Source organism: Chrysochloris asiatica, unplaced genomic scaffold, assembly GCF_000296735.1.
Source record: "Chrysochloris asiatica unplaced genomic scaffold, ChrAsi1.0 scaffold00607, whole genome shotgun sequence".
Taxonomy (NCBI): Eukaryota; Metazoa; Chordata; class Mammalia; order Afrosoricida; family Chrysochloridae; genus Chrysochloris; species Chrysochloris asiatica.
The window spans coordinates 250,373-277,287 of NW_006409125.1; the positions used below are offsets into that span (position 1 = coordinate 250,373).

The window sequence follows — 26,915 nt, forward strand, 5'->3', positions numbered from 1 at the left end:
TGAATAATCAACATTTTTGTCATTATTTTCTTTTGTGTCAATTTCCTTCTTCTGACAATAAAAGACTGGGGCTCAGCTAGCTTGGTGTGCTAGCTTGCCTGTCAGCTTGCATCAATCTTTGTCTCTGTCTCTTTTCTTTCACCTACTAGATCTCCCACTCACGTTAAAACTCCACGTTCGCCAAGGTGATCCTTTGTTGAGGTGGGACCCCGACTCAGGACCCCGGCATTGTTCACAGAGGGAAGGCTTTCAGTTTCTCTTCATTGAGAGTATTGTAGTCTGTTGGTTTTGTATATGTGCTCTTAAATATGTTGAGGAATTTCCCTTCCTACTTTGTTGAGTGTTTTTATCAGGAATGGATGTTGGATTTTGTCAAATGCCTTTTCTGCATCAATCGATAATGATCATGTGGTTCTTTTCTTTTTTCTTTTTTATATGGTGGATTACATTGATTGATTTTCTAATGTTGAATCATCCTTGCATTCCTGATATGAATCCCACTTGATCATGATGTATTAATTTTTTATGTGCTGCTGAATTCTGTTGGCTAGGATGTTGTTGCGAGTTTATGAGGGATATTGGTCTATAATTTTCTTTCTTAGTGATGTCCTTCCCTGGTTTTAAGAAGTTTTACATCCCCCTCTATATTCTGAAATAATTTGAGTAGAATTTGTGACAGCTCTTTCTTGACTGTTTGGTAGAACTCACCAGTGAAGCCATCTGGGCCTGGAATTCTTTTGATTGGGAGTTTTTTGATGACCTGATCAATTTCTTCTTTTGTTATGGGTCTATTCAGGTTTTCTATTGGACTCTTTGTAAGTTTAGGTAGGTCGTGTTTTTCTACAAATGTATCGGTCTCGTCTTAGTTTTCAAATTTGTTGGAGTGCAACTTTTCATAGTATTCTGTTATTATCCTTTTCCTTTCCTTTAGTTCTGTTGTGACATCACCCATGTGGTTTCTAATGCGTGTTATTTGTGTCTTCTCCCTCTTTTCTTTTGTTCGGTTTGCCAGTGGTTTATCAATTTTTTGTTAATACTTTCAGAGAACCAGCTTCTTTTCTTGTTGATTCTATTGTTTTTCTGTTTTTCATCTCATTTATTCCTGCTCTAATCTTTGTTATTTCTTTCCTTTTGATGACCGTAGGTTCCCTATGTTGGTCAGTTTCTAATTGTTGTAGATGCTGTGTTAATGTGTTCATTTGGGTCCTTTCTTATTTTTGGATGTGTGCATTTATTGCAATATATTGTCCTCTCAGCACCCCTTTGCCTTGTCCCAAAGATTTTGGTATGTTGTGTTTTCATTCTCACTTGTTTCTAGGAACTTTGTGTATTCACGTTTTATTACTTCTACTACCTAGTTGCTTTTCAGCAGGGTCTTATTTCTTTTCCATGTATTTGACTTATTTCCTTGGTCTTCCTATTGTTTATTTCTAATTTTATATCATTGTAGGCTGAGAAGATGCTTTGTAGTATTTTGATGTTTGTAAATTTATGGAGGCTTGTTTAGTGGCCTAACACATGGTCTACTCTGGAGAATGTTCCATGTGCACTGGGAAAGAATGTGTATTGCACTATTGTTGTGTTGAATGCTCTGTACACATCTATGAAGTCCAGTAGGTTAATTGTGTTGTTTAGTTCCTCTGTGTCTTTGTTGAGTTTCTTTCTGGTTGTTCTGTCCATTTTTGAAAGTGGTGTGTGTGGCGCTATGGGTTAATGCGCCAGACTGCAAAGCCATTTGAACTGCAAGTTCGGTGGTTCAAGCTCACCAGCTGCTCCTCGAAAACCCTATACAGGGTCACTATGGGTTGGAACCAACTTAACAGCACTTCACAACAACAACAACAACACTATTATTATAGATTTGTCTGTTTCTTTCTTCAAATCTATTAGAGTTTGCTGTATATGTTTTTGAGCTCTTTCATTTGGAGCATAGATATGCCATCATGTTCAATTGTCCCTTTAATAATAAGATAATGTCCATCTTTGTCTATTATGCTGGGTTTTGCCTTAATGTTGTTTATCAGAGATTAGTACTGCCACTCCTGTTCACTTTTTATTGTAATTGTTGTTGTTGTTGTTAGGTGCCATTGAGTCGGTACCGACTCCTAGCGACCCCATGCTCAGCAGAACAAAACACTGCCCAATCCTGGGCCAATCCCACTACTGTTGCCATGCTTGAGTCCATCAATGCTGCCACTTGGCCAATACATCACGTTGGGGGTCTTCCTCTTTTTCTCTGACCCTCAACCTTACCAAACATGATATCCTTCTCCAGTGACTGGTCCCTCCTGACAATATCTGAATTATAAGAGACGAAGTTTGGCCATCTTGGCCTCCAAGGAGCACTCTGGCTGTACTTCTTGCAAAACAAACTTATTGGTTCTTTTGGCAGCCCATGGCAATGTCAATATTCTCCTCTAACACCATACATAACTCAGAAGCATCAATTGTTCTCTGGTCTTCCTTATTCACTGTCCAGCTTTCACATGCATATGAGGTGTTTGAAAATACCATGGCTTGGGTTAGGCACACCTTAGTCCTCAAGTTGACATCTTTGCTCTTCAACACTTTAAAGGGGTCTTGTGCAGCAGGTTGCCTAATACAACATGTCGTTTGATTTCTTGACTGCTGAGTGTTCTATCTTCTGTGAGTGTTGATAGTTGATCCAAGAAGAATGAAGTCCTTGACAACTTCAATCTTTTCTTCATTGATAAGAACGTTATTTATTGCTCCAGTGGTGAGGTTTTTTGTTTTCTTGACATTGAGATGTAATCCATATGGAAGGCTGTGCTCTTTGATTTTCATCAGTAAATATTTTAAGTCCTCTTCACTTTCAGCAAGCAAGGTTGTATCATCTGCATGTCACAGGTTGTTAATGAGTCTTTCTCCAATCCTGATGACACATTTTTCTTCATATAACCCAGCTTCTTGGATTATTTGCTCAGCATACAGGTTGAATAAGTATGGTGAAAGAATAGAACCTTGTCGCACACCTTTTTTAATTTTAAATCATTCAGTGTTCTCATGTTCTGTTCAAACAACTGCTTCTTGGTCAGGGTACAGATTTCTCATGAGCACAATTAAGTGTTCCAGAATACTTACAGTTCGCAATGTTGTCCCTAACTTGTCATGATCCACACAATCGAAAGCCTTTACGTAGTCAATAGAGCACAGGTATTTATTTCTGGTATTCTCTGCTTTCAGCCAAGATCCATCGGACATCAGCACTAATATTCCTCGTTCCACGTCCTGTTCTGAATCCTGCTTGAACCTCTGGAAGTTCTTTGTCAATATATGATTGTAGCCATTTCTCTATTATTGCAATTAGCTTGGTATATTTTTTTCCATCCATTGAATTTTAATCTGTTTTTGTCTCTGTGTGTAAGGTGTGTCTCTTGCAGACAGCATATTGAAGGATCTTGTTTTTTTATTCATTCTGCCACCCTCTGTCTCTTAATAGATGCATTTAATCTGTTTACATTTAGTGTAATTACCAATAGATATAGATTAACTGCTGCCATTATGTTAGATTTTTTGTGGTGGTGCTGCTTTCTTTCTTCTGCATGTCTTCGTGTTCTGAGTTCATGTTTTTTGTGTTCTTTCTTGTCAGTTTCCTCATAATTTTAATGTTTCCATGTTCTTGGATTTTCATTTTCTTGGTATGTTATGAAGTGTTTATTTTCTTTGAGATTACCTTAACTTTTCCCTCCATTTAATACACTCTATTAATCTTGTAATCTGCCTGACCTCACCACCTGGATCGCTGATCCTATGTGTTTACCTTCTTTCACATTGTAATTGTTTTGATCATAGACTGACCTCCCAAATCCTGAGTTTGTTCTTATAGTTTTATTCTGTTCTCGACTCTTCCATTTGTTGATTGAGTTCTGGGTGGTGCTGCCACGTATGTCAATCTCTGTTTGTTGTCTGTTCTTGTTGGTTCTCAGTCTACAGAACTCCCTTTAACATGTTTTATAGCACAGGGCTGGCTTTGGCAAAACCCCTTAACTTCTGTTTATCCTGGAATATTTTGATTACACCATTGTATTTGATTAACAGCTTTCCTGGATAAAGCATTCGTGGTTGTCAATTTTTTTCTTTCAGTGTTTTCTATATGTCTCCCCATTGCCTTCTTTCCTGCATGGTTTCTGCTGAGAGATCCGAGCTTAATCGGACTTGCTTGCCTTTGTATATAATGCATCTCTTTTTCCTAGCTGCTTTCAGGAATGTCTTCTTATCTTTGATTTTGGAGAGCTTGATTATGATATGTCTTGGTGACTTTCTTTTGGGGTCTATCCTTCTTGGGTTTTGTTGAGCTGCTTGAATGCTTATCTTTTTGCATTTCAGGATGTTAGAGAAGTTTTCTTCCAGAAGCTCTTCAACTATCTCCTCTGTGGATTTGTGTGATTCTTCATGTTCTGGAATGCCAATAATTTTTAAATTATTCCTCTTCATGTTATCCAGCATGAATCTTAGACCTTCTTCAGATTTTTTAATCTTTTTTTCTGCTTGTTCTTCTATCTTAGTAGTATTGAAAGATTTGTCTTCCAGCAAGTTAGTTTTGGCTTTCATCTCTTCAATTCTACTCCTTTGCCTTTACAGTGTATTGTTTATTTCTTATATTCTATTATTAATCATTTGGACCTCTCTCTGTAGGGTTTGAATTGTTTCCAATGCTGTATCTATATTATTTGATTTTTCCTGTAGTGCTTTCCTGACATCTCCCTTATTTTTCTCAGCTCCATTGTGAAGTGTTTTGATACATTTTATAATCATTTTTTTCTGAAATCCTTCTCAGGCATTTCCAAGGCCTGCTCTCCTTCCAGTATAGAATATAGGTCTACCCCCAGCTCATTTGCCTCACTTATTTTATCTTGTTTCTGGATATGTGCTGATATAGTCATCTGTTTTTGCTTCTTGGGCATGTTTAGCAGTTAACTGTAGTCTTAATACTTCAATGAGTATGTGTTTTGATATTTTCTATGCCTTCTGATTGCCTCCAGGTAGATGGGATCAGGAGATGGGCTTCTCTTTTCATTCTTACTATTTAACTCAGAGGAATTGTCTCAGGTGTCGTGTGCCTTCCTGGTGTATAGCAGTTGGTATTGGTTCTTGCCTGGATGGTGGGGTTTTGTAGGCTGTGATTGTAGGTTGACTATACCTCAGCAATTGCTGTCTCTTCTTGGGTAATAAGGGAGAGAAAGAGCCCCCTAAAGGTAAAAGAGGGAGCTAAAAAAAAAAAAAAAGCAGCTACAGCAAAAAAACTCAGATTGGATACTTTGGTCTATAATTGCAGAAAGAGAGATGAAAGAGAGAGAGAGAAAAAAAAAAAAATCTGTAGCCTAAGATAAGTATGACTTTAATATCCTCTTTCAGGTTCTTGCTGTCAAGGCTGCTTGAGACATTTCAAGATGCCATTGTTGGTTGCTATGATGTAACTCAGGATTTAATTTTCAGCCTGTTTCTTTTTTTTCAGTCTGTTTCTCCCTCTCCACAACCCCTGTTCCTGCCTGTTTCCTGGTGATAAACAGTTCTGGGCCAACTGTGTCCGTTGTACACTGCCGTTTGCTTTTATGTGGACTCTGCCTCTTTAAATTTGAGGTGGCCTGTGCGTATGCATTGTAGAACCCTCCAGTTGTGGGGGTTAGGGGGCATCCACTCGCTCAGGTCCCACTTCTTGTAACCAGAATGGAGGTGCACAGATAGTGAGAGGCCAATGAACAGATAACAAAAACAACAAAAAAGAACAAAACAAAAATAATGTCCACACCTTTATATCTGAGGTTCCCACAGGCGTCAGTCCATGGCGGGTCTGCTCACTCCTTCATTTGATCTCACTAATTGGTCTCGTCCAAGTTGTTGGCTCTGGGCTGCTGAGCCTCAGGGGTTCAAAAGTACAAGATGTTTTCTTCTGCTACAGGTTGCACCGGTCATGCCTTCAAACTTTTAAATTATTCCTATATATGTGGTTCAGAGTTTGGGCACTATCCCCTGAACCTGTTTCATCTGGTATTCTGTGTTATTACTGACTGAGATCTTCACTGAACTTCTACCCTATCTGCCATCAAGCCCCATCTTGCCTCTCATTCTTATATTGTTGGCTCCTAGGTTAGATTTCGAGGAACAGCTGGAGGATCTGATGGGCCAGCACAAGGACCTCTGGGAGTTCCATGTGAGTCCCTACCTTATCCCTTTCAAAGCCAATGCTTTCTCCCTCTACACTGTTAGGGAGGGGCTCTTCCTGCATAGCCAGGAGGCTATTGCTGCAGTGTAAAAATGGGTGTGGTGGCAGAGGAGGTCAGCAGGGAGAGGCATCTGGTACTGATGTCCCCTCCACCCCCAGGAGACTGTTTGAGGAGGAGACTGGCAAGGCTGAGGAGCTCCTGGAGACTGTGGTCCTGCACCAGCAGCAGCTGCAGGAGGAGTGTCAGCAGCTGCAGGAGAAGCGTCAGAGGTGGGCACCGAGCTCCCAGCCCTGGGGTGGGCATTTGTGGGCTTCCTCACCCTTGAGGCTTCATACACTTGTTTCCCTCCCTCCAACCCCACTGCCTGTCCAGGCTGAAAGAAGAGCTGGAGAATCATGGGGTGCAGGTTCCTTCCCAAGTCTACAGCATCCAAGAGGAAGGGACCCTCCCTAGAGAGGTGGGGAGCCCAGGGAACAGTTGGGAATGGGGCTGGAGATTCTCAGCAAGGGCAGAGGGGGGCAGGCTGGGGGAATGAGTGGGTGTATATTGATTCCCACTCCACACCCTGACCTCTCACCCCTTCTGCAGGCACAACGCTTCCTACATGCTAATCCCAAGGCCGCTGGGGCCCATGAGGAGAAAGACCTGGAGCCACTTCCTAAGTAGTACCTGATGCCAGTAGAGTCCTGAGGACACTTTGCCATGTGTTCTGGCATTCTCTTTTGTCTGTTCCAACCTTCCATGGAGCCATGGGAAATAAAGTTGCTGTTTTTGTGCTGTTTGCTTCAGCTGAGTCAGTACTGGGGTGGGGTGGGGATATGGGGTTTGGGCCCAAGAAGCCCATCTGCCTCTGAGCCTAAGATAAACTCTTGACTATGCTCAGCATATTGGCCCCAGCTGGAGGTGCACAGCAGACATGTTTGAGAACGAAAAATAAAGTATATACGTGGTATCCAAGCTGCCTTACCCAAGCAGTCTCTTCAGCTCTCCACTGACAAGGTTAACAGCTTAACTGGCAAAGGGAAATACCAAATGGCCCAGACCCAACCCATTCCATAGACTTAGCAAAGTATTTGAATTTGGGAATGAGAAGCAATAAATCAATAACTGCTACATTTAATAATTGTTAAGTGCCATTGAGATTGTTCCAACTCAGCGACCCTCTATATAGAGTTTCTGAGGAGCAACTAGGGAGTTTTGAACCACTGACTTTGCAGTTCAAACCAACCTTGTAGCCTAGTGCTTATCCCACAGTGCCACACCAGGACTTAATAATAAGTAAACTTGATAGTAAACATAAAAAAGTCATAGTGGATATGTTTAAAGGTGACATGTAGGAAAGTTGATTCAATACAACTAACAGTATTTTTAAACGCACTTTGCAAGCTATTTCTAAAATTGATATGGAAATGCAAAGACATTATAATAGCCATGAGGTTCCCCAAGTAGATTTATTTGTTAAGAAGACTTCTACCAAATATCAGTACATATTATAAAGCTATAGTGATCAAGACAGAATGGACAGTGAGGTGGAAAAGCAAATCAGTGGGACTGAAAAGAAAACTCTGAACAAGACCCTTGCATTATTAGAAATTTAGTGCATGACAGAGATTGCACTTCTGTGAAGGTAGACTTCCTAGTAAAACCTGCTGGGAAAAGAGTGTATCTATGTAGAACACATTGATGTATCATCTTCCCATACCATGCATTTATATTTCTTTCCATGGGTATTAAATACTTTAAATAGAATAGCAAATGATAAGACATTCAGGAGTTATGGGGAAAAGGAATTATTTTGAGACAGAAAGTTGCTATGCATGTGAAGATTAATGTGGTAGATGAGGAACTAAGGGTCCAGTAAATTTGACCAGGCCATGGCCCTGTAGGATAAGCACTGGACTGCAAAGTCATTTGAACCACAAGGTCAACACTTCAAACTCACCATCCGCTCCTCAGAAACCCTATGCAGGGTCGCTATGGGTTGAAACCAACTTGACAGCACTTAATAAGTCCCCAAACAGCAGGAACCTGCAGTCCCATTGTTTGGCTGGGAATGACTTGGCAGCCTAGATGATCAGCTATAGAAACTGCTGAGCATCAGGCTACACCAGCCTTGCATTCTGCCGTGGCAAGACGCAGGCTCCCCTCAGCTGACATTTCAGAGACATGCAGACCCCCATCTGAGTGACCTCCCCCAGTGAACCCAGATTCTGCCTGCTTGCACCCCACATTCAGGCCCTGCCTCTCCTACCTTTGGGACCTGATTCCCTAGCAGCCCATAGGTACTCTGTAGGCAGTGGTGTGTGTGTGTGTGGTGGTGGGGGGGAGGTCCTGAGGGTCACCACACAAGGCTTCTGTGACTGAAAAACCTGTTTTTTTTCTGCCAGGACATAGGTAGACCTGAGCTCTGACCAGTTTCCCGTTTGACTCTTAAGATGGCAATCCAACTGGTGCTTTGGAGCTTTTACTGTACTAGTGGTTGGCATTTTCTTGGCTTGGTATATACAAAGCATCCATAAAAAACAATATTTAGGGCATTCTGCTAAGGATGCTACTAAGCTGGTGGCTTGTATATTTTTGTGCCTACAGTTTTGTTGAACATAGTGAAGCTCTATTTGTCAGAACTAACTCAATGGCACCAAAGAGCAACATCCGGAGTCACTAGCTTATCCCCTCAGTTTTCTATGCTCAGTCTCTGAACCCAGTGGAAAAAGGGAGATGCTGTTCCCTTTGAGGATATAGATCTGCAAATACCTCGAAAGGGACAGGACTTTAAATGTGCCAAGTCATGCTATTGGGTACATTAACATTTAGAATTGTGACATAACCCTACTCTTGCAACCCTTTTATCAGTACAGATTTTTCTGTCTCCACAAATGCTGTGTCTTGACTATCTACTCTGTCTGCAGTAAGCATAACTATTTTAGCAGATGCATCCACATTTCATTCACTAAATATTCACCTTGTATTGGAGGTCTTCCCTTGTAATCAGTTGGTGTGTGGGTTACTAGGAAGGCATAGAGAAAGGTGACTATAGATCTGTTGCTAGTACAGGGGCAAGAGCAGTTGCAATCTGATCTCTGCCCCCCTGAGTCTGTAGCCTGGTTTCCTGGAATGGCCCAGGGCACTTGGGAGAAGTGCTCTATCATGGGTAGGTACCTTGGTATAATCTAAATTTAATATAAATCCAAACGAATTCAAAAAGAGCTTTTGAATGGGAAAAGGAAATGGGCTCTCATTCAAATACCATTAATGAAGGGAGGAAATGAAGAGAAAAAGGAGATTGATCTTTCAATATGCTAATACTGCTGTAGTTTTAACATGATTAGGCACAAGTATCTGCAAATAATTCAGAGGGGGAGAAATGGTCAGTTCACAAGCTTGGTTCTATCTTGAGTCAATCTCTTGTGAGATATAAAAGAGATCTGACAAGTGATCAGAGATCATAAGGACCTCCTACTACCAAGAAAGAAGAGCTGGGCATAGTTTGACATTTGGACCTAGGGTCCCTGCAATGAGAAACTCCTAGATCCAAGGGAAGACAGATGACAAGGACCTTTCCCCACAGCCAACACAGAGAGAAAGCCTTCTTCTGAAGAAGGAACTCTGAATTTGAACTTCTAGTCTGCTAAACTGTAAGAGTCAGAATCGACTTGTGGTACTTTTGTTAAAGTAGTACAAGATAACTAAGCCATTCACTTTCATTCCAGATAAAAATCAGTCAAGACTTGGATTACAAATAGGATTGGCCCAATTCAACTGAATTTAAGCAAAAATCAAACATTAGCTCAAAGCCAATCACAGGAAAAGGCAGGTGGTATGGATTTCAAGTGTGAGGACATTGAGACCCATCAGGACACACTGCTCACTTCCTCTGCACCCCCTGAAAACAGATTACTGATGCTGCATGTGGCTCAGGGCCACATATACATACATGTAAGTCTGAGATCACCACACATTAGACAAGTCACAGGACACAACATCTCAAGGCTGCAATAGGCAGCCAGTTGGTGTGTGAAAAAAAACACCAACATTCAGCAGAAGAACCACCTTTTCCAGTCTCTTTGAGGATACTTTTTGAAGACATGCCATCAATTCACTAGGAAGATTGGACCCCATGACAAACCCAACTGAAAAGATTCATTACACACACCATGAAGAGCTTGGTCAAGATGAACCCTTGACTAAACCTGTATGGAGAAACACTACAAAGGCACAGTGGGTAAGTCCAACTTTCATTGCTATCTGTGTGGTAAGGATCATAATGAATTCAGTTCACCTTCCCACTTCTTCACCCTTGTCACCAGAAACTCCAAGCAGCACTCTCATCCTAGGTTAGTAATAGAGTACTAACCACAAGTTTGGGAGTTCATATGACTCTTTCCACTTCAGAACAACCAACCTCTTCTATGATCCTAGCCAGCTCCAGCTAGGCCAGAGCACAAAAGAACGTAGTGCTTCGGACTGCTAGATAGGCAGACATCAGTGTTTCTGGCTCTTATTCTACTTCCAGTTATTGATTTATTACCAGAAAATATACACACAAAAAGATGCAGAGGGTGAGGTCCAGGAGGGGTCCTGGTTCAGTGCTCCCACTGTGCCCAGGGACTGTCCTCAGAGACATACCACCCTCCTGAAACCAGGTTTCTGACCAACCAGAAGTCCCCAAGTCACTTCCATCTTAAGGACCTTTTATTGGCTCATTTGAATAGTTACCATTGGGGCCTCACAGCGGACATGAGTGATTCAATCCCTGATCATGTATGACTGACTAAACCATGTCCCCTTTCCTTCCCGATTCACTGACTAGGTATGGTCTTTCTGGCTCCCAGTGATTTGCACATATTTTCAAGTGTTGCCTGGCTGTTTTAGATAACAAAGACCTCAACTGCTGGCGAAATTCCGGGGGCTATCCTACAGGAACCAAATAACAAGGAAGAACAGAGTTATTGTCTCACAGGAGGCATGCAGCAAAACCACACCAAGACATCATCAGAAAGTTCGAGACAGTGCCAGTGTAGTCAAACAACAGTCTGTTATTACAAAGTGGTTTTGTCGATTCTGATAATCATAGCTCAAGCTTACATGCTTACTACATGCCAGACAATATTCTAAGTGCTCTACGTATCTTAGCTAATTTATTCCTCACAACAGCCTAGTGAGGTAGGTTCTACTATTGTCTACTTTTTGAATATCAAGATCCTGAAGCCCAGAAAAGCTCAATGCCGAGGCAGTACAGGTAATAAGCAGTGGAGCCTCCATTTGTCAGATTGCTCTTATTAGTGGCAAGGCACATATGGTTCTAAATGCTGTCACACAGCATCTGGCTACACACACTCAATCTATGCTGATGCCCATTAAAACATGTAAGGAAAAGAACAAAAGGGAACTTTTCCTTTTGTAGACTGTTTCATTGGGTACAGTGAAAAGCACTACTGTTCACAACTGCTTAAGGTAACTCAGGCATAAGCCATTAATAATTAACTGTATGATTTTTGCATTTTTAGGTAAACATTTAGCCCCATTAGCTGGCTGTGTTAGCTGCAAATTTTACTTACGAGGGTGATATTGTTGCTATGTGCTGTTAGTTGTTGCTATGTGCTGTATAGTGTTTCCAAGGAGTGGTTGATGTGGTGTTTACCCTAACAGTCATAAAAAATGTACATATACTGTAAAAGAGTAGGGGGAAGTATATGTAGAACAGTACTTAAAACTTAAAAAAATTAACAAGATATCAAGAGTTAGCAATAGTATCATGTAATGTGGGAAACCAATGTAAATCACAATATTAAAAATGCATGGCCTACCTCCTCCTCTCTCTGCAAATACTACACCAGAGGAGACAAACATATCTTGCATAGTTTCCTTTGCATGATTTCTGATACTGTCTTGAACGACTTCTCTCTCCTGTTCACAATAGCAACTCTTAAGAAAAAAACTGATGGCACCAGTTGCAGAAGAGGCAACAGCTCCAAATAAGATAACCATAGTGAGTGTTGGGCAAGTTGGTATAGCATGTGTCATCAAAATTCTGGGAAAGTCTCTGGCTGATGAACTTGTCCTTTTAGAAGATAGACTCAAAGGAGAAATGATGGATCTACAGCATGAGAGCTTCTTTCTCCAGACACCTAAAATGGTAACAGATAAAGATTATTCTGTGGTGGTAACTGCAGGAGATCATCAGCAAGATGGGAAGAGTGGTCTCAATTTGGTACAGAGGAATGTTAATGTCTTTCAAATTCATTATTCCTCAAATCATCAAGTACAGTCCTAACTGCATCATAATTGTAGTTTCCAACTCTGAGTATTCTTCCATGTTACCTGGAAACTAAGTGGATCATTGTGTGATTGGAAGTGGGTATAACCTAGATTCTGCTAGATATTGCTATTTTAGGACTGTAAAATCATCCTAGCAGCTGTCGTGGATGGATTTTAGGAAAACATGGTGACTCAAGTGTTGTGGTGTGGAGTAGAGTGAACATGACAGGGGTTTCTCTCCAGGAACTGAATCCAGAAACAGAAATGGACAATGACAGTGAAAATTGGAAGGAAGTGATTAAAATGGTAGTTGGAAGTACCTATGAAGACATCAACTGGGCAATAGCCGAGTTGAATTAAGTGTGGCTGATCTGATTTAATCCATGTTTAAAAAATATCTAGGATTCATCCAATGTCAACAGTGGTGAAGGGGATGTATAGCACTGAGAATGAAGTGTTTCTGAGCCTTCCGTGTACTCTGAACGCTCGAGAGTTAACCAGTGTTATTAAGCAGAAGCTGAAGGATGACGAGGTGGCTCAACTCAAGAATGCAGATCCTCTGTGGGACATCCAGAGGGATTTAAAAGACCTGTGATGTTGAATTCTATACTGTAGAAATTTACAAAACACAATGTGATTAACATGTACATGGGTAAGAGTTGATTTTTCTTTTCTTAAATATGTGAATTTGGGCCAACATGGTAACAGCACATGCTTGGCTTAACGTTTGCAATGTGAGCCTTTGAGAAATAAAATTACCTGTCGTAGCATGAAGTGAAAAAGAGTACATGGTATTTTGTGTGCTCCAGTAAGTTACACTGAGCTCATTAAGTAAAATTTCTGTTAACACAGTATGTTGTTGTTGTTATTAAGTGTTGTCGAGTCGGTTCCAACCCATAGCTACTCTGAACAGGGTTTTCTAAGCTGTAAATCTTTACAGGAGCAGAAAGCCTCATCTTTCTCCTGTAGAGCAGCTGGTAGTTTCGAACTGCTGACCTTATGGTTCACAGCCCAATTTGTAACCACTACATTATCAGAGCTCCATGTTAACACAGTATACTCATGTATAAACACTACACATGTCATAATTTGGTTTCCTGAATTGAATCTCTATGCTTAAAAAATGAGTATGATCTCAGGAAAGATATTTATAGCAAATTTCCCCACAATAGAGAACCATTGGTCAATAGTCAACTATTTTTGGTACATTTTGAATGAAAACAATTACCATTTCTATTTGAAATTTTTCATCTACATTACCTACATTTATAGTTTCCTCTTCATTATAAATTTTCTAATACATAATAAAGCTGTAAGTTTTGATGAAAACCTTACTGTATTGAAGACATTTATACAGTTTCAATTCATTCTGCTATCTAATGCTCAATGACTGATACAAGTTTTCCTAGCATGTGTTACATTCTTTGTATTTTCCCATGAGTTCTTTGACTTTACATCAATTGACTTAGGGAAGAAAGATGATAAAATAGGTCTCTCCTGTGTGAGTATTGTTATGTTCAAGGAGTTGGGCCTGCTGCAGTGCAAATACATCAAAAGACCAAAAACACACAATGTCTCAACTGGGTAGATATTTATTTGGATGAAGTACAATGGGGTCTATGGGCATAGAGGTAAGAGCATTCTGCTATCCCTAATCATTTCCTATCTTAAGTGATGGTTGTCAACCTGTGGGTCATGTTTACTTCAATCCAACAAGGGATGAGATATTAGGGAGGACCGCATGGAAAGTTTCAATGGGGCAGCCCTAGAAGTGACATACATCACTGTGTCCATATTCCATTGGTAAGTGTGTAGTTACATATTTCAACCTACAGTAAATGGAAGCTGAGAAATGTAGACTGTGTGCCCAAGAGGAAAAGATAATTGTGTCCTGGTGATCACACAGCTATTCTCTGTCACACAAGGTTTCTATCCTGTGTGAGCTCCCTGATGTTTGTTAAGCTGTGACTTCTGGCTAAAGGTTTTCCCACATTCCTTACATTCCTAGGGCTTCTCATCTGTCTGAGTTCTCTCATGCACAGTGAGGGATGAATTCTGATAAAAAGGTTTTCTTGTATTCCTTACAGTCATAGGGTTTCTCTCCTGTGTGAGTTCTCTGATATCTACTGAGGGTTGACTTCTCACCGAATGCTCTCCCACACTCTGTACACTCAAAAGGCTTCTCCCCTGTATGAATTCTCTGATGTCCAGTGAGTTTTGACTTCTAGTAAAAGGTTTTCCCATATCTTTTACACTCATAGGGTTTCTCCCTGGTATGAGTTATTACATGAACCGTGAGTTTGGGCTTCACACAGAAGGATTTCACACACTCATTACACTTATAAGGTTTCTCTCTTGTGTGTGTTCTCCGATGAACAGTTAGGGCAGGCCTGTGGCCGAAGGACTTCCCACATTCATCATATTTGTAAGGCTTCTCCCCTGTGTGTGTTCTCTGAGGACTGACCTCTTGTGGAAGGTTTTCCCCCCATTCACTGCATCCATGAGGTTTCTCCCCACTGTGAGTTCTCTGATGTAAGTGAAGGCTGATTTCTGTTTGAAGGGTTTTCCACACAATCTACATCTGCAGGGTTTCTCATCTGTGTGGAATATCTGACAAATAGTTAAGTCTGACTGATGGTAGAAGAATTTCTCACATTCATTACATGTATAGGGTTTCTCTCATGAGTATGTTCTCTGATGTATTATAATGACTGATTTACTAATGATGGTTTTTCCACATTCATTACATTTATAGGGTTTCTTCCCTGGGTGTATTTTTGGATGTTTAGTGAGGTTAGACTTTTTACAAAGTTTTCCCAGACATTACATTCAAACATTTTCTCTGTTGAGTGACTTTGAAGCTTAGTAAGATACAATTTTTTTCTGAAAATATTTCCATTTTTATTACATTTCTCCTCCAAGAAAGTTCAAAGAGTATTAAAAATATTCTTACATTCATCACACTTACAATGATTCTCACCTACATAAGTTCTTTCTTGGATATCACAGGTGTTCCCAACTTTGTTGCATCTATAGGATTTCTCCTGAGTGAGCTCTTCTATATGTAAAGAATGCTGCCTCCTTGTCTATGGCCTTCCCTTGTCTTCTATGAGGGAAGGCTGCAGCAAAGTTTGCAACTTTTTTTGATGAATAAGATACTCACTGTATCTGCGATATTTCCCAATTAGATCATATTCATAAAGTTTGTCTCTAGCACACACTGAATCAGGCTGAACAGGGAGGAATAAGTTCTTATATACATTAAGTACTTTAGGCCTCATTCCTGAACAGCTCCCATTACTTATAGCCAATTTGGAAGTAAGGTCTGAATCATCCCACAGGTTAGTTTCCTTAAAAGGAAAGGTTTTGTGCTCATATTAAATGTCTTTCTTATTTTAACTTTCTCCTTAGTAGATGTTTGTTGCTGATGGTTATAACTTGACACAGATGTTTGCCTTGACTTTCCCAGTTCCTTTCTATTTGACCATCCATTTCCTTGATATCTAAAATGAGAACAAAAATGAGTTTCTAAAAACCATGTCTAAGAATTTCTGTGGACGGGGTTTATGCGAGGTGTTCTTTATGTGAAGTTGGCTTATTGGTGTCAGTTCCAGTTTCCCAGATTGAAAGCCAACCTGACTTCTTTTTTTTGTGTGTGTGGTTTTCTTTAAATCCCTTTGGTTTAGACTAAGCAAAACATAAAAAGATAACTGTAAATGTTCACACACACATTTTGGATACGTTACAACTATGGCCTTCAAAACTGCTTAAACGGTGGCTGTGGCTGCAGCAGGAGCATGGCCAAACTGGTGCTGACGTGTGCGCTCAAGTCAGAACTCAGGCTGGTGGCTCTGAGCTTTTCTGGAGGTGCACCCCAGCTATTATGGCAGAGATGAGTCAGGAGGTGGTGGTGCTGGTGCAGCAGGTGGTGAAGGACATCACCAATGCTTTCAGGAGGTACCCATACATAGGTGAAATTGGACAGAGCCTATGTCCTGAAGCTAGGTATAACTGGAGTCCCATAGTCCTGGTTGAAAACAAGCTTGGTGTGGAGAGCTGGTGTGTCAGGTTCCTTTTACCATATGTCCACAAGCTGCTGCTGTACAGAACAAGAAAGCAATGGCTGAACAGAGATGAACTGATAGCTGTCACATGTACCCTGCTGCTTCTAAACCCAGATTTTATCACCACATGGAACGTGACTCAACATCCTTCAGATATCAGCAACGATATCCTCATTCCAGGTCCTCTTCTCAAGTAGTGAGCTGAAATGGACAGGCTTTGGCCTTTTTTTAATTTAACTGCCAGATGACTTACTATGCCAGGAATGACAGATGCAAAAGGAATTTTTGCATTTTTGAAAATAACATTTCAAAGCTGGAAATAGAAGTGCCTTAGGGCCCAACAACCCCTCTACTTGATATATAGATGCATTTCAATGTTTATTGTAGTACTATTCACAATAGCAAAAGACAGAGACAGCCTAAGTACCCATCAATGGAAGAATGGATGAACAAACTCTGGTACATACACACAATGGAATGCCTATGCAATGGTGAAGAAGAAGAATAAATCTGTGAAACACCCCATAATATGGATGAACCTGAGGGACATTATGCTGAGTGAAATTAGTCAATCACAAAATTATAAATATTGTACAAGACTACTATTGTAAAAACACAAAAACCGGTTTTCATACTAAAATAAACATTCTTTGATGGTTACCAGGAGTGGGAGGGAAGGGAGAGTAATTAACTGACTAGAGGGTTCTTGTTGTTTAGTGCCATCAAGTTGGTTTCAACTCATGTTGACCCTGTATAGGGTTTCCAAGAAGCAGCAGGTGGGTTTGAACAGCACCTTGTGATTCAAATCTACCTTGTGGTCCAGTGCTTATCTAACAGTGCCACATCAGAACTAGAGGGCAGGCGCATGTTAACTTGGGTGACAGCAAGAGCAGTGTACACGAAGGGTGAGGTTGGAAGAAGACGAATGACGAAGACAGGTAAAGACACAGGGTGGCTTAAAGGGAGTAGTGGTAAACAGACTTATATACACAACTTTGAAAAACCGTGTTCATGGGTATTTTACCTTACTTCAAATACAACTCTGAATGTGATGGAGCATACAGTGGGCTAATAATGAAAATTTATTAGCTATTATCAGACATCTTAATGTAATGAGTTGCTGGGTCTAGGGGCTCAGGACTGTATACCATGATCAACTGGTATAACAGTCCACAAAGACAATGTCCTGCATCCTACTTTGGAGAGTAGCGCTTGGGATATTAGATGCTCATGCACTTCTAAGCTTCAGAAGTTCATTATCTCTCCAAGTGTGGAAGAAAGAATGATGAGAATTGAAGATGCTTGGAATTCATTAGTGCAAGAAACTAATGGAACCTGTGACCATCCATCTGCATGACTCTGATACCAGAAGTAGTAGATGGTGACTGGCTACCGCTACCAACTGCTATGAAAGGAATGGCATTAGAAGGTCCCATATAGAATGAGAAAAAAATGTGGAACAAAACTCAAAATTATAAAAGAAATTTACTAAAGAGACTAGAGGGATTTGTTTTCCAAAGGTAGTTGGAAAATATGGCCTTGCTGATGTGAATGGCTCTGGAGATCACATAGTAGAATTTTGCAATACCAACGACTTGCTCATTACACACACTATTTTTCAACAACATAAATGGCAACTATACATGTGGACTGTACACATGGATCAGGCCAGATAGAATCTACAGGAACAAAGGTAACTACATCAGTGGGAAAGAGACCATAGAGACGCTTAATATTATCTGAAAAATAGCCAGGGGCTGAATCATATGCAAGTTCAGGCTGAAGCTGAAGAAAATGAAAATAAGTCCACAAGAGCCAGATGTGATGCATTAGACACTAATGACTGACGACCAGAAGTGTTGTGGGGATAATATCATGCACATTATCCATGAAGAAAGCAAAAAGGTCACTTAAAAGATAGGAAAAGAAGAAAAGACCAAAATGAATGTCAATAAGAAACTCTAAAACTTGCTCACCAGAGTAGAGAAGCTAAAGCGATGAAAAAATGAAGACGTCAGAGAGCTGAACAGAAAATTTCAAAGGCCAAAGAAGACAAAGTATTATAATGAAATTTCAAAAGACCTGTAGTTAGCCAACCAAAAGGGAATATGCTCAGCATTTATTAAGCTAAAAGAATTGAAGAAAAAAAAAAAAATCCAAGCCTTGGGTTCCTATATGCACTGGACTGTAAACCACAGGGTCACCTGTTAAAGCCCACCAGCCTTTCTACAGGAGAACAATGTGGTGTTCCACACCCACAAAGATTTACAGTCTTGGAAACCCTATTCAGGGTTGCTATGAGTCAGAAAAAACTTGGCAGCACTTAACAACATGGGCAAAATATTGAATTATGGGGGAATTCTTTGTTGATTGCTGGATGTTGAGAGTGGGTGAGGAGGGGAGGGGAAGGTGGAGCACAGGGCAGGGATTAGACACAGGAAAGTTTGGGTGCTGGGGAGGGGGGCAATATACAAGAAGGAGAGAAGAATGAAAGAACAAAGCAGATGGGAGAACAATTAGGCATGTTTGAATGGGCTAAGTGGGACAGAGGTAAATAATGATGTATGCACAACCTTGGAACAACAGGGCTCTGGGATACAGAGATTAAGACATGGTTGGAATGGGGAAAAGGGGGGAATAATGTTAAGATGCTTGACTGCCTTTTGAATCTTGGTTTTCCTTGCATTATAATATGAAATAGACACTGGAGGGTAAGAGAAAGGAATAGTCAGAAACATAACCATAGAAAGCTTGTAAGTCTGTCCTCTGCCTATAACTGATTGGAATACCTAAAATGGGGCTACAACATGTCCAGTGAAGGAGGCTTCCTGCAGAGCCTCTGCAATACATAAGACTATAGGTAGAAGCCTGAACCACATCCAGATCTCCAGAGATGGGAAATTTCCACTTGAAAGGATGAGCAGACCAGCCTGGAATGGCTAGAAGAACAGAAGATACTTCTTGAAAGAAAGACCTACAGGAAAAATACAAAACAATAGAGGCAGACGGACTGTTACTACAAGAACAAACAAATAATCTGATACAATTTGATGAACTTGACCTACACCTATGGATGCAGTAGCTCAAAAGAGGGAACAAATCCTTACAGCAAGAATCATTCCCAGCCTCTCCACACACAGAGTAGACAGGGATGGGCAACTTTGGCATTGACTACCCAAAATGGGGGGAGGGGGAGGGCGGCTACAAAGGCAAGAAGTGACTGGCTTACAAGCTTTCAAGAGGGAACCTAGAGCCAGGGGGCCTGGAGGAAGGCAGAATCTCCAGTGAGTAGTATCCAATCTGTCTAGGCGGAGCTGATGAAATGAAATGCAGATGGGTCACTTGTGATACAATAGTAAATAATTGTTATCAGGACTGATTGTGAAGGTTGGAAATGTAAAGGTAGACATTTTATAGCAAGGAAGGGAGTGATTAACTTTCCAATCTAGGAGCGGAGGTTCCTAGGACCATCAACGGAGAAGAGCCAAGAGCAGGACCTTACCCAGAGAAGCAGCGATGCCTGAGATGGAGGCAGAGACAATGAAGTGGAGCGATGGAGGAGCTGGGGACTTTAGATCCAGAAAGGGAGAGCGACTGTATGCTGAAGACCTGGGGGATAGAGGGGGCAGACTTGCAGTGTATACCCTTTGGTTGGTTGTGGATGCATGGAGGGGATTGGAACCATGGCAATGAAACAATATATGATAGAATGAATGTAAAACTAATGTTCTCCCATGTAAACTATCATATAATTCACAATAAAACATTTAAAACAAATCTATTTCTAAGCACAAAAAATTTGCACACCTAATTATAATTGACCAAAGTAAGTCACAGGAGACAAAATGGATTCCCCCTTTGTTGCTAGCTTAACCTAATTTGTTTGTGCTGATAACTGATAATAAAGTTTTGTGCAAAGTAAAACACACACACACACACACACACACACACATATATATAGAGAATTATGCAAGAAACATCAAACAAAGATGAATACAGCCACTGTGACAAAAAGAATTGATTGATGTTCAGTAATTTTAAGAGGTATCATATGATCAAGACCAATGACACTGAAGGAAGAAGTTTAAGCTGTACTGAAGGCATTGGCAAAAAACACAGCCCCAGGAATTGACGAAATACCAATTAAAATGTTTCAACTACTGAGGTGTGCTAGAAGCACTCACTAGCCTTTGTGCCAAGAAACTTGGAAGACTGCTATCTGGCCAACCAAGTGTAAGGGATCCATATTTGTGCCCAGTCCAAAAAGAGGTGACCCAACAGAATGCAGAAATCAGCAAATAATGTCATTAATAATTACAATCAAAATGTTGCTGAATATCATTTTAAAATGCAGCAGCATATCAACAGGGAAAGGCTGTAAAATACAGCCTGAAGTTAAGTGTCTTAAATTTAGTCAAATTGATAGGTAGGTTTACAGCATCACCTGAAACCCGCTGCTATTGCCATCATGTCGATTCTGACTCATCACTACCCTGTAGGACAGAGTAGAATTACTTCATAGGGGTTCCAACACTGTATATCTTTATTGTTGCAGACAGCCTCTTCTTTCTCCCAAGGAGCAGCTGATGGGCTTGAACCACCTACCTCTGCAGTTAGCAGCCCAACTCACTATATCACTTGGGCTCTTTGCATCACCTGAAGAACTTGTTAAAACACAGATTGCTGGATCCCATCCCACGATTTGATACCTCATAGGTATCCTGACTTATTGGATGAACAGACTGATCCCAATGTAAAATGAAAAAGGACCTAAGAATGCAAAAGCAGTTTGCTGTTGCATTAAATATTTTTCCATAACAAGTAAGCTTCACATACATTGAAAGGAAAAAAAAAACAATAAATCCATTTACTAAAGTTGCCATCAACCTGTGCATTCCATCACACTCTTTTCTCCAGTGATGTTACACTGCTATCAAGTTGATTCCAACTCATGTTGACCCTACAGGAAAGTGTAGAAATGCCCCATAGGGCTTAGAAGGATGTATATTTTTAGGGGAACAGACTTTTTCCTGAGGAATGGCTGCTGGGTTCAAACCAGTAAACTTTAGATTATCAGTGGAGTGCTTTAGGCACTGCACCACCAGGGCTCCTGAGAGTGAAGTTACCAACCTAAAAATGAATGTAAAATAGATCACTGTTTAGTATCTGTATTAACTAAAAGTAAGTTATTTTCAACATCAAGTAAAAATTTAAAGATAGTACATTGATATGGGAAAGAAAATGTATTGCAATATTTAAAAGCTAAATCCATATAAATAGACAAAAAAAAAAAAAACAACAACAAAAAAAAAACACTGCTTAGATATGGGAAATTAAGCTCAAGAAATAAACTGGAGATGTTTCATTTAAGGACAAGTGACTGGTTTAGGGACAGAAAGTAGACAAAGGGCAGGAAAGTCAAACTCGGATGCTAAATGGTGCATACTGTGACAAGGACATTAGCAGACAGGAGTGCTGGGGGAAGTGCGAGGGGACATGGTGGGAGTCGGATGAAGAGCAGAATCAACACCTGCCTCACACCTGAGGAGCCACAGCAGGAGCTTTCATAAGTCAACTTGTTCCCAGGACCTTTTCTATCTTAGTCTGCAACACCAACTACATTTGTGAAAGCACAAATTTTCTTTCTCAAATGAAAGTCTTATGATTCATACTCGAACCTAACTATGAATCAAAAGTGCAGACATCTCACATGAAGTAGCCTATCAACAGGGGCCAAGCCATCTGTCATGGATGGAACTGTGTCCTCCCAAAATATGTGTTGGGACTGTAACCTGTGGGCCTGTGAATGTAATCCTTTTTGGGAATGTAGTTTTCTTTCTCATATTAATGAGTCCCGCTCTGGTAGCGTAGTGGTTACGAATCGGGCTGCGAACCTTAAGGTCAGCGGTTCGAAACTACCAGCCGCTCCGCGGGAGAAAGATGAGGCTTTCTACTCCCGTAAAGATTTACACCCTCGGAAACCCTGTACAGCACATAACAACACATAACAACAACATAACAACACATAACAACAACATAACAACACATAACATAACAACAACATCAGTGCTGCTGCTGTTGTTAAGTGCCATCAAATTGGTCCTGACTCATAGTGAATTCTGCATAGGGTTTTCTAAGACTGACTGGCAAGTTTGAGTTACTGCCCCTGCAGTCCAAATGATCTTTCAGTCCAGTGCTTATCCTACAGAGCCACACCAGGAGCCCCCATCAGTGTAGGATGGCCTAAACTTTATAACTGTTGAGTTACAAGAAGCAGCATAGACAGAGACAAGCAAGCACAAATGGAAGAAAGGTATGTGCCACAACAGGTGAAGCTTGCCAAGGGTCCAAGGTCTGCTGACTACAAGATGCTAAAATAGTCCAAGAAGTACATCTCCCTAGAGCCAGAATCTGAATTCAGACTCTTAGCCTGCTAAATATGAGAAAATAAATTTCTGTACTCTAGTGGCATTTACAGTCACACCAGGAAACTACACACTATTGCTGCCATGTTGTCAGATCTGTGCTCTTTCCTGGACTGGCACCTTCTCTGACAGCCTCAGAGTTCATCAACAGCCAGTCTATGTTTACAATCTATTGTACCATGCATTTACTTGATATGACTTTTCTAACCAAAGTTGTCTTAACTTCCACCAAATGACTGGGTGGGAACATGCAAACTGGTGGTTATGGGACTTTAATACCAGATTTGGCTAGTTTTGCCATCCCACTAGGTTTCAAAGGAGCCATCTCAGAAGCAGGAACAGATCACAAGATGATCAAGAAAGAAAAGCCACAAGTGAAGCACTGGATGAAGACCTGGGAAAGTGGCAACAGCTGAGAAGGTGGCCCTGAGAGACAGAGCACCAGCAGGCCTCCTGGCCTACAGACCAAGTAAAGCTGAATGCCTACGGGCAGGAGGATGGCTTGCAAATGTGTCCTTTGAGCATTTACAGAATGCCTGAAGGAGGTTTGTAACAGGCTCAGGGGATGGTGTCAGAACTCTGAACTGCATATAAAGGAATATTTAGAAGGCTGGAAGGCTTACAGCTAGGGGAAATTGTAGCAGAAGCAAGAAACCCATTGCTTTCTAATTCAAGACGCTCAGATGCTCCCAGAGCCGACGTCTTGTGTGAGACTGAGTGGGAGAAGGATCAGAGCAGCCATGAATGCTTGACATACCTGCAGAGACAAAGGTATGGGCATTCCTTTTTTTTTTTTGGATCTGTTCATTGGTCTCTCGCTATCTGCATACCTCCATTCTGGTGACTTGAGGGGGGTTCCTGAGTGAGTGGACACATCACCCCCATTCCTGGAGGGTTCTACTACACATGCACACAGATCTCCTCGAAATTTAAAGTGACAATTTCCACTTAAAACCAAATGGCAGTGCAAAACAGCCACAGCTGGCCCTGAACTGTTTATCACTAGGAAAAAGGCTTGAACGGGAATTGTGGAGCAGGACAGGCAAACTAAAAAGGAAATATGCCGAAAATTAAATCCTGAGTTACATCACAAAGACCAACAGTGGCATCTTGAAATTTCTTAGGAAGAAGAATGAAAAGGAAAGCCCATCTCCTAATCACATCTACCTGGAGGCATTCAGAAAGCATAAAAAATACCAAAATACACACTCATCTAAGAATTAAGGCCACAGATAATTCCTGAATATGCCAAAAAAACAACAACAACAACAACAACAAAAAAACAAAAAAAAAAAACAAAAAACAGATGACCATATCAGCACATGTCCAGAAACAAGTTAAAGTGACTGAGGCAAATGAGCTGGAAGTGGACCTACACTCCATACAGGATGATGAGCAGGCTTTGGAAATGCCTGAGAAGGAATTCAGAAAAATGATTATAAAATGTATCAAAACACTATACAATGGAGTTGAGAAAAGTAAGGCAGATCTCAGGAAAGCACTACAAGAGCAATGAAATAAGATAGATACAGCATTGGAAACAATTCAAACATCACAGAGAGAGGTCCAAATGGTTAATAATAGAATATCAGAAATGGACAATACACTGAAAGGGCAAAGGAGTCGAACTGAAGAGATAGAAGCCAGAACTAGTAAGCTAGAAGATAAATCTCTCAACATTACTAAGCTAGAAGAGCAACCACAAAAAAGCATAAAAAATTCTGAAGAAGGCCTAAGATTCATGTTGGACAACATGAAGAGGAATAGCTTAAGAGTTATCAGCATTCCCGAACAGGAAGAATCACATAAGTCCACAGAGGAGATAGTTGAAGAAATTCTGGAAATTTCCCTAACATCCTGAAAAGCGAAAAGACAGGCATTCAAGAAGCTCAACAAATCCCAGGAAGGATAGACCCCAAAAGAAAATCACCAAGACATATAATAATCAAGCTCTGCAAAATCAAAGATAAGGACAGAATCCTGAAAGCAGCTAGGGAAAAGAGAAGCGTAACATACAAAGGCAAGCAAATCAGATTAAGCTCAGATCTCTCAACAGAAACCATGTAGGAAAGAAGGCAATGAGGACACATATATAAAACTCTGAAAGAAAAAAAACTGCCAACCAAGAATCCTTTACCCAGCAAAGATGTCAATCAAATACAATAGTATAATCAAAACATTCCAGGATAAACAGAAGCTAATGGATTTTGCCAAAGCCAACCCTGCTATGAAAAACATCCTAAAGGACTGAGAACCAACAGGAACAGACAACAACCCAAGAATGACATAGGTGGCAGCATCACCCTGAACTCAATCGACAAATGGAAGAGTCAAGAACAGAATAAAATGATAAGAACAGAAGATCTGGGAGATTAGTCTATGATCAAAACAATTACAGTGTGAAAGAAGGTAAACACCGAGGAACAGAGATCCAGGTGGTGAGAAGTCCAGGTAGATTACAGGATAAAATAGACTATCTTAAATGGAGGGAAGAATTAATGGAATATAAGTTAACCACAACAGTGGGGTTGGGGTGAGGGGGTTAGTTCGGGTGTTGGGGAGGGCAATACAAGAAGGGGGGGAAGATGGAAAAACAAGATAGATAGGGGAACACTGAGACAGGTTTGAGTGGCCTAAGTGGAACAGAGGTAATTAGTGATGCATGCTCTAGGCATAGTTTGAAGATGGAAAATAATATTAAAATGCTTGGTTTCCCTTGCCTACTATTGTAAAAAAAGACACTTGAGTGGGATAGAAAAGAATGTTGGAAAACAGGATTACAGAAACTTGTAAGCCCGTCTTCAGCCTATAACAGATTGGAATACCTAAAAGGGGTTCTAGAACTTGCCCAGTAAAATAGGTGTCTTGCAAAGCCTTTGCAGAGTATAGGATCTTAGGTGGAATCCTGAGTTCCATCCAGAACCTTATGTGGTGGGACATTCCCACTAACAAGGACAAGCAGACCAGCCTGGAACAGCTAGAGCAACAGAAGATACATTTTCAAAGAAAGATTATCAGGAAAAAAATCAAAAACAAAAATGTCAGCATGACTGGCTACTATAAGAATAAGCAAGCTGTTCACCAGGAAACCATCAAGGCAAGCAATCAAGTTCCTTCAGGACAAACTCCCTTCTAAGACTGAAACTCAAAGGGAACACATGAATAGGCAATGTAAGCTTGGCGACCACATTGGTCTACTGGTGAGTGGAAGAGGGGGAAAGGCAGCAATGTAGAAATGGGCTGATTTCAACCACAGTCCATTAACTCTGTTGACCTGGAAATGAGAGAGAGAAGAGGAAGGACTGGTTGGTCCAAAGTGTGGTGAGACCTGGGGACACCTGAGCCCATGGACAAGGACATAGCCACAGAGGGCTAGAGCTGAGAGTGAAGCATCCAGCTGATATGAAGTGAAGGGACATGATCAAGACCACCCAAACTTACAGACAGTACCCATTTGACCTAGCCTCGATGGCTTGATAATCAGAATTCAACTAGAGCCAGACTACAAAAAAAAAATACAAAAAAATTCTGATAAAGGAAACAAGGGCAAATAGCTACAATTTGATGAACCTGACCTATACTCATAGAGATAGTAACTCTAAATACCAACAGAGAGGGAAGGAGTCTTCACATCAAATATCAATGCTATCCCCTCTATACATGGGGTAGATAGGGACGGGCAACTTAGATATTGGCTGCCTTAAATGAGGGGTCAATAAAGGCATGAAGTATGAAGAGGGAGTGTAGTTCAAGTGTTGGGAGGGGGGCACGGACAGAAAGAGTCCCCACTGAATAGGTTTCATCTTGTCTAGATGAGTCTGGTGAAAAGAGATGGAGATAAAATTCATATGATTCAATAGTGAATAATTGTTATCATTACTAATTGCAACTGTCACAATTGTAAAGCTAGAAAATTTGTAACAAAAACAGGGGTGTGGTAAATTTTACAGTCCAGAAACAGAGTCCCCTAGGACCATCAAGGG

The 26,915-nt window shown here is 40.8% G+C and overlaps 2 pseudogenes; both read left to right on the forward strand.

Moving 5' to 3' along the window:
- LOC102842219 overlaps positions 1-6,851 on the forward strand; it is a 17,104-nt pseudogene extending 10,253 nt beyond the window's left edge.
- A 3,153-nt stretch (positions 6,852-10,004) lies between these two features.
- Positions 10,005-13,038, forward strand: LOC102842601 (annotated as a pseudogene).
- Positions 13,039-26,915: the final 13,877 nt, after the last annotated feature.